The sequence below is a fragment of the Mytilus edulis genome, chromosome 14 (genome assembly GCF_963676685.1).
Source record: "Mytilus edulis chromosome 14, xbMytEdul2.2, whole genome shotgun sequence".
Lineage (NCBI taxonomy): Eukaryota > Metazoa > Mollusca > Bivalvia > Mytilida > Mytilidae > Mytilus > Mytilus edulis.
The window spans coordinates 1,315,354-1,324,114 of record NC_092357.1 but is presented as its reverse complement, the minus strand read 5'-3'; positions in this window follow the sequence as shown (position 1 = coordinate 1,324,114).

Genomic DNA, 8,761 nt, shown 5'->3' with positions numbered 1-8,761 from the left:
AGTTGGTCGCTTATTTCAAACACATCTTGGAGTCTGACGATATGACAATATTATGAACTCGGCCCATGTATTCTCGGCCTATTTTGATAAAATTATTATTTTTAAAAAGCTGTCTTCTCCTGTTTTATTTTTCAATTGATTATTCTATCATTTTGTTGAACTTCTAATCACATGTTTTTTTCTCTGAGATAAGATTATATATCTGTAACGGAGTTGCGCAGCTGTGTTATAATCTCCCTTTGCTAAACACGGAATGACGCAAAATGAACTATTTCACTGTCAGAGAAAGGAATAACAAAGTGTATATTTAGATAAATTATATGGTAATGATTTGGTAGACGTTTCATCCAACTTACTGGATATTTAAGAGAAGATTTTGCCATTCTCATAGAGGAATTATACCTTCTTAAATGGACCTGTGAAAAGTATAGACTTGTTAAAGAAATATGTTGTACTGGGTCTCAAATCGACCACCTGGATTTATCATTAATCCGCTTAACATCATTTACAACATGGATTTACCACTTAATCCGACCATTGAATATTTGCTTTTACTCATCCAAATTTATGTTTTGATTTCACTGTTCACATGTAAATTATGTGGAATATATTTAATAAAGTATCTGAACATCTGTATTTGGTCTCATTTGCCAGAGCTCAGTCACAGCAGAACGAACCATTAATCGACAAGAGGGAACGGTGACGCATAGCCACCCGACCCTCCTGTTACATTTATGGTGGCCAATGTGTTATCTGACTTGAGTTGAAACTTGGTAGTGAGATCAAGATATGATACTGTATTTTTAATAAATTCAGTATATGAATTTTATGATACCATCCTGTACGAACTGTGACGCCCGTATATGACACGTAAACCAGGCGTAAAAATCATACTTTATCCTGGCGGCATTGCAGTGTTTACTGAATGCATGTCCAGGCGTCAACCAGGCGTAAACCAGGCGTAAATTAGGCGTAACTAAGGCGTAAACCAGGCGTAAAATTAGGCGTAATATTTAAATGAGTACGCCTGGTTCACAAAAAAATAGGCGTAATATGCAAATGAGTACGCCTGGTCAATAAATAAACCAGGCGTAATATCCTTACATAATACTACACTTATTTTAGTTCAGTGTATTAACCCTAAGCTGTGTACTTTTGTGTATTGATACAAACTTCTGTACTGTTGCTTTTATTTCTTATTGTTTGACAAAAAACTTGAAATATTAACCATTGAAGAAGCTAATATAGAAATAAATACATTTTATGCAGACAATGGCTCAAATAAGTTTAAGTTTAAATCAGAATTATAACAACTATTTTTTCTTGAAATAGCATTTTAACTTAAGTTGTTTTTGAAAATTATTGTCTTTTGAACTAATTTATAAATGATAATACTGCAATTTAACTTTAAGTAAAAGATTTTAATGTTATTTATCCAAGGATAAAGGTTTTGGGATTTCAAAAATTCTGATAGAACATAATACTTTTAAATAACTTAGTTATACTCACATTATCATTATTTACCATGCATAACTACTTTCCTTTTATTTCACAATTTTCATTTATTTATTAGATTCAGTATTTCCAATTTCAGATTCTTCCAAAAAGCACAAAACAAGCAAATTATCCCTGAATATATGAAGCTGCCATGTGTCCAACCTTTACACACTAAAACCAAAGAGCCAAATTTTGAAAAAAAAATCCCATGATCCTTTAAACAAAGCATTATGGGTATTTCTATTTACGCCATACCAACAGTTTTACGCCCGTAAGAAAATTTACGTCTTGCCTATTTCAATTTACGTCCGTAAGAAAACTTACGCCTTGCTTATTTCAATTTACGCCAGGTTAACTGCTTTTTTCTACGCCCGTAAGGACTACAAATTTACGTTTCCTGCTCCCTTACGCTTGGATCTAGACACGTAACTACCACTTACGCCTGGTTTACGCCTTATTTCCAGGCGTAATACGCCTTATAATTTCGTACGGGTTTGTACATGTTGTATATATATATATATGTTGTTGATTTTATGTATAAAACTTGATGTTCACATATTACACTATTGATAAATGGAAAAACTTATGATAAAAAAAAAAAAAAAAAAAAAAAAAAAGGAAATGAATAGATACATTTGTAGAAAATGTTGTACAAGATAAATTAAATATATAGAGATGATATGCAGTATATGCAACTGTTAGGATTAGAGACAGAGGAGAATGTTATTTGAGAGTTCAATGATTGCATACATTACATTTTGTAGAAACTTGTAGATTAAGCAACCACATGGATAGTTTTACACTTGCATTCTCAATACATGTATTTATTTTTAAGTATATAGCATATAGTAGCGACATATAACTTTGCACTGGATGTGTTTTTCTCACAAGGGTTGAGAATTATTTTAGGACCAGAGTAGTTAGGTTAGACTAGTACTTCCGAAAATGTGAGTAGGGGTATCTAGTATAGCTGCTACTGGTGAGATTTACATTCATAAGTCAAGGTGACTAATGGATTGTATATCTATGAATGACACATTGGTGTGTCTATTTTCTGGTGTATATGTTTATAATATGTCTTTCATTTTGGTGAAGTGTTTACGGAGTTAATTAGTTATACCGTTAATAGGACTTGGGAAAAATAGTACCGGTACCTAGGTTAGCTGTGTGAATATTTTCAAACACTGTACAACAATTTAGCAGTATGAACATTATGTATATGTTATGTTTGAATTGACTTCAAAGAATAGTCTTCTTATGTTTGCTTTCTACTTTCAGCAAGTGTACTTGCTAAACATTTACGTATGCACAGCTTACTTGTCATGGGGATCAAACGTCTCCTACATACAAGTGAAAGAAGTTCATCACGCTACAGACGCTAATAAATGTGTATACGGCGATGTGATGATAGACAATGTGAGATTGTTTTGAAAGTTTAACTAGAAATAAAGCTTCGCTGTATTTCAAGTTTTAAGAAGGGAGGAATGTAACGGAGTTGCGCAGCTGTGTTATAATCTCCCTTTGCTAAACACGGAATGACGCAAAATGAACTATTTCACTGTCAGAGAAAGGAATAACAAAGTGTATATTTAGATAAATTATATGGTAATGATTTGGTAGACGTTTCATCCAACTTACTGGATATTTAAGAGAAGATTTTGCCATTCTCATAGAGGAATTATACCTTCTTAAATGGACCTGTGAAAAGTATAGACTTGTTAAAGAAATATGTTGTACTGGGTCTCAAATCGACCACCTGGATTTATCATTAATCCGCTTAACATCATTTACAACATGGATTTACCACTTAATCCGACCATTGAATATTTGCTTTTACTCATCCAAATTTATGTTTTGATTTCACTGTTCACATGTAAATTATGTGGAATATATTTAATAAAGTATCTGAACATCTGTATTTGGTCTCATTTGCCAGAGCTCAGTCACAGCAGAACGAACCATTAATCGACAAGAGGGAACGGTGACGCATAGCCACCCGACCCTCCTGTTACATATCAATACAAAATGTTTCATTTTGTCACAACCTGTAGCTTGAGAAATGCGCGGTGACCTATCATTTTTATCATATTTTTCAGTGAACATAATTATATCAAATGAATGTAGAATCAATGTAGATCCATACTACGTTTTGGCAAAGTATGAACAAATTCTATCATTTGCAATTTAGACCTACATTAGCACCTTATGTTATTAGTTTAATATATTTGCCTTTTTCAAGGGATCTAGCTGTACTATAGTTTCTATATGAGGTTCAATACTAGTGTTTTCATAATGCATGTATTGTTTTTGGCCGTTTATGTCTGAAAAGAGTTATTTAGGTTGTTTGTTGAATATCTGATTTTCATGATTTCCATGTCATGTTAAATATCAAATATCATGTTTTCAATATATTTCCTGGTAATATTTTATCTTTTTCGTCAGGCAATATGTGCGCTTTGGCATGTCAATTAGCATTGTCCCTTGGTGCCTCTTGCAGTTGTGTCACTTGAAATAGTACTGACTCCTCTGTACCATGTGTACCAGGCACGGGGATGACATGTAGTACGTACTGGTCAGTTATTTGCAACTTCTTACAATATCTTGCCATATCATTAATGTCTCGATACACATTTTATGCACCCACCATGCCATATAGCAACGTCCCTTGGTGCCTCCTGCAGTTCAGATAGATATATTTAGCCTACTCACAGAATTCTGCTTGTTACTCCCTAGAGGTGTACCTGATAATTAATGATGAATAAGTTATTAACGGTAAAAATTCTTCCCAAATGACGTTAGAACGGTACTTTTTGGAGTATATAACGATAAAATGTACACTTTCTTTAAGACGATAAAAATATCGACTGATTTTGACGAATCACGTTAATCTTTTTAAAAAAATAACGGTTATGATAATTATTTGAGACCTTAAACGAATTACGATAAGGATATTTTGACGAATCACGGTAAAATTTTAACCAATTTGACGCTAATGGTAGCCGAAAATGACTGTTTGACGCCTGACGTTAAAGGGCATTACTACCCTCCATTTATATGGAGTTACAGGAAAAACACATGTGCAAGTGGATTCAATCGTGCCTAGCTAAACGTACCCAACAAGTCATCGTTGAGGGAGAATCTTCAGAGAAAGTTCGTGTGGTCAGCGGAGTCCCCCAAGGGACTATACTTGCACCGTTACTATTCCTACTATTCATCAACGACTTACCTGACAAGATAACATCCAACACACGACTATTTGCAGACGATTGTATAGTATACAGAACGATAACATCTCCTGCTGATCTTAATATACTACAAGAAGATCTCTACAAACTTGCAGAATGGGAAAAAATCTGGGGCATAGACCTTAACCCACAGAAGTACAGTGTACAGTGGCGTAGCTTGCATGTATGCTCAGATGCTCAAGCATCCACATCATTTTGACAGGTAAAAAAATATAAATAAAGATATGTTCGCAGAAGTTAAACTCGGAGGTATCCGTATGTAACAAGGGTTAGGATATGAGGATAACATCCAATTATTTCCGATGAAGTATTCGTGGTCTTTTATTAAGGATAATTTAGTGTATGTAATAAAACAAGATGGATAAATCGCAGAAAAGTGTTCTCTATTTTTGTTCGTAAAAAGACTACGTCGTCGGATACGGCCAGTGCAGAGGATGATGAACAGATCCTCGGACATGTTTCATCTGAAATTGAGCCTAGCGGAGCGATGGCTTCTACAACTGACTAACAACATAACTGACAACTAAACCACCATATCCTGATATCGTTTCCTGTGACATGAAAGACGACGTGAAAAAAAAACTAATCTGTAATAGAGTGTGATCATTCCTAGGCTTATCAGTAAATTCAAGTTTCTATCTAAGTCCACATATTAATTTTATTTTCAATAAAAGAACAAAGTTCCTATGTCCCCTGCATTGCACATATTTTATGTAACCAAGGAACAAGGGCAAATAACTAATAAACAATAATGTTTTTCCTTTTCCTTTTATTTTTAATGGAGAAATAAAAGCTTCAGAGAAAATGCAATGGGAGTTCCGTATACTAGTAATTTATATTTCAAAAGTTCAAAGCTTATGACTTATTTTCGAAATTGTCATTGCTGATGATATAAAAATATGGCAAGAATTGTACACATGAGAGTGCAAACAAGACCGGATGGACGGACACCAGGTATTTCGATGATGTCCCCTACGACGCGTTAATGGGGTCACTTCAGTTCTTATATTCCGAAGTGCCGCTGTGATAAGGCCGGTTTATTTTTTAGAAATGCTAGGAAAGGGGATCACGTCAGTTCCTTTATACAGAAGTGCCGCTGTGATTGGGCCGTTTATGAGAGATGTCAAAATATAAGATTGGTGGGAAACTTTTACATCAAATGAATAAATTAAGAATTTCGAGAAAACATTAAAATTTTGTTTGAAATATAATTATATGAATTGGTGGGTATTTTGAAATTAAACAAAAATCTAACTAGTGTTGGATTCTAGGGGAGTACATGTGCTTACAGGAACAATGTCTGAAAAAATATAATTTTCTGCATAAAATAGTCCAAAAATGTGTTCGCCTCGCTCCGCTCGGCGAAGGCATCCACATCATTTCAACCCTGGCTACGTCACTGGTGTACAATCCAATCTACCACCAGATCACGTTCAACACTAATACACTCATATATACGCTAAAGGGACAAGTGCTAGAAGAAAAAAAAAGTTCCAAATACCTTGGAGTTGACATTGAATAAGACCTGTCCGGATAAAACACATCAATAGAGTAACCAGAAAAAAGAAAGAAAGCGAACAGCATGCTAGGATTCCTAAAACACAACAAAGAACATCAAACAGCGAAACCAAGACAAACGCATATGTTGCAATGGTCAGATCCAACCTAGACTACTGCGCAACAGTATGGATTCCATACCAAAAAGAGTAAGTGAAAAATGTTGAAATGGTCAAGCGTCGTACAGCCCGTTATGCCACCAACCGCTTTAGGATCACCAGTAGTGTGGGCAGCATGTTAGAAGAACTAGACTGGGAATCATTGGAAAACAGAAGGGTTAAATTACAGCTAACATTACTCTACAAAGTGGTTCAGTAATGATCTTGTTGATATACCATGCGACACTTACTTAACACCAATGTCATAGACAAGTACATCACATACCAAGAGGTTCCGGCAATATTCAACCAAGACTAATGGCAGTGACCGTTTGGAACTCACTATACCAGCAACTATAGATTAGGCTCTCTCCTTGGTATCATTCAAAAGGGAGCTTTCAACATTTTCTTTCTTATCTGTGCAGCCCCATTTGCCAAGTAAGTCAAATGATGGAAAGAAGCTGTGCCAGTGAGGATTATTTCCCCGGTACCGCCACGGATGCCGGATTGATTCAGCCAGATGAACGAAAAGCAAATGCCCTCCTTTTTTATACATTGCTTTATTATTAGTATTTTTTTTCTTTCTGTCATTATTACTTTATTATCGCTTGAATATTTTTTGGTTATCTTACAAAATTACTCTTTTTCTTGCGCCCACCGGAAGCGTTGAGTATTGGTTAAGTTTGACAGTTCAACGTAGAATGTAGATGTATATGTAGAAGTAGATGTAGATGTAGATGTAGAAGTAGAAGTATATGTAGATGAAGATGTAGATGTAGATGTAGATGTAGAAGGAGAAGGACAGCTATCCATAAGCTACACTCATTCAGGTATGCAGGAGCCAAACCGTCCAGAACGAACTGCCGAATAAGATGAGGGAAGAAATGTCTTTGGATCAGTTCAAAGATTTGGTTGGTTATTGGGAGGACAGTTTGTGTCAGTGTTTCTCCTGCAGATATCAGTGAGCAATAGTTCATTTATTTATTTTGTATACTCTAGCTTTTATATTTTGATGCATAGCTTTTTATGCCTCACCTACGGTAGTAGAGGGTCATTATGTTTTCTGGTTTGTACGTCCGTTCGGTCGCCCGTCCGTCTCGCTTCAGGTTGACCATTTTGGTCAAGGTAGTTTTTGGTCAAGTTGAAGTCCAATCAACTTTAAACTTAGTACACATGCATGTTCCCCATGATATGACCTTTCAAATTTTAATACCAAATTAAAGTTTTGACCCCAATTTCAAGGTCCACTGAACATAGAAAATGATACTGCGAAGTTCAGGTTAAAGTTTTTGGTCCGGCCTGAAGGTAGTTTTTGATGAAGTTGAAGTCCAATCAACTTGGAACTTAGTACACATATAACAAAGAAGATGTGGTATGATCGCCAATGAGACAACCGTCCACAAGAGACCAAAATGACACAGAAATTACCAGTTAAAGGTCACCGTACGGCCTTCAACAATGAGCAAAACACATACCGCATAGTCAGCTATAAATGGCCACGAAATGACAATGTAAAACAATTCAAACGAGAAAACTAACATATTCCTTATGTTAATTATGATCTTTCTAATTGAAATTCAAATTAAAGTTTTGACCCGAATTTCACGGTCCACTGAACATGGAAAATGATAGTGCGAGTGGGGCATCCGTGTACTATGGACGCATTCTTGTTTATTTGTGTTTTAAATGCGCAGCAGTTAGTAATCATCAAAAATCTGATGGATAACTGGATACCATAAGAAGAAGAAGAAATGCTAGAATTATTTTAGTGCTTTATACAATAGCCATTGCATGAATGTTAGTTTATTTGCATTTTATGTTTGCTTGATATACTTTTTTTTTTGCTTATTAATTGCTGTTCTCAGCTTGGTACCATTATTTATTCTTTGCATGCCATGTCGATGGTGTGTTTCATCATGTTTTATGTCTTGTGCCTATCATATATAAGACCATAAGATTTTTAAAACTGACGTGGAAAGGTAACACACGGCCAGCGAAAGCTCTTTTTTTAGAGAGCACAGGTGGTCGTGTGGTCTAGCGGGACGGCTGCAGTGCAGGCGATTTAGTGTCACGATAATCACAGTAGCATGAGTTCGAATCCCGGCGAGGGAAGAACCAAAAATTTGCGAAAGCAAATTTACAGACCTAACATTGTTGGGTTGATGTTTAGACGAGTTGTATATTTATAAGATATATATAGATGTATGTCGGATAAAGGCTCTACAGAGCGTATGTTGTATTGTTATACGTATAAACGACTTTAAATAATCGTTTATGCTTATTTATGCCTTATGCTTTAACAAGAGTAGACGATTTTTTTTAGAAATTGGTGCGATTTGTAAAAAAGTATGACTCGTTAGTGTG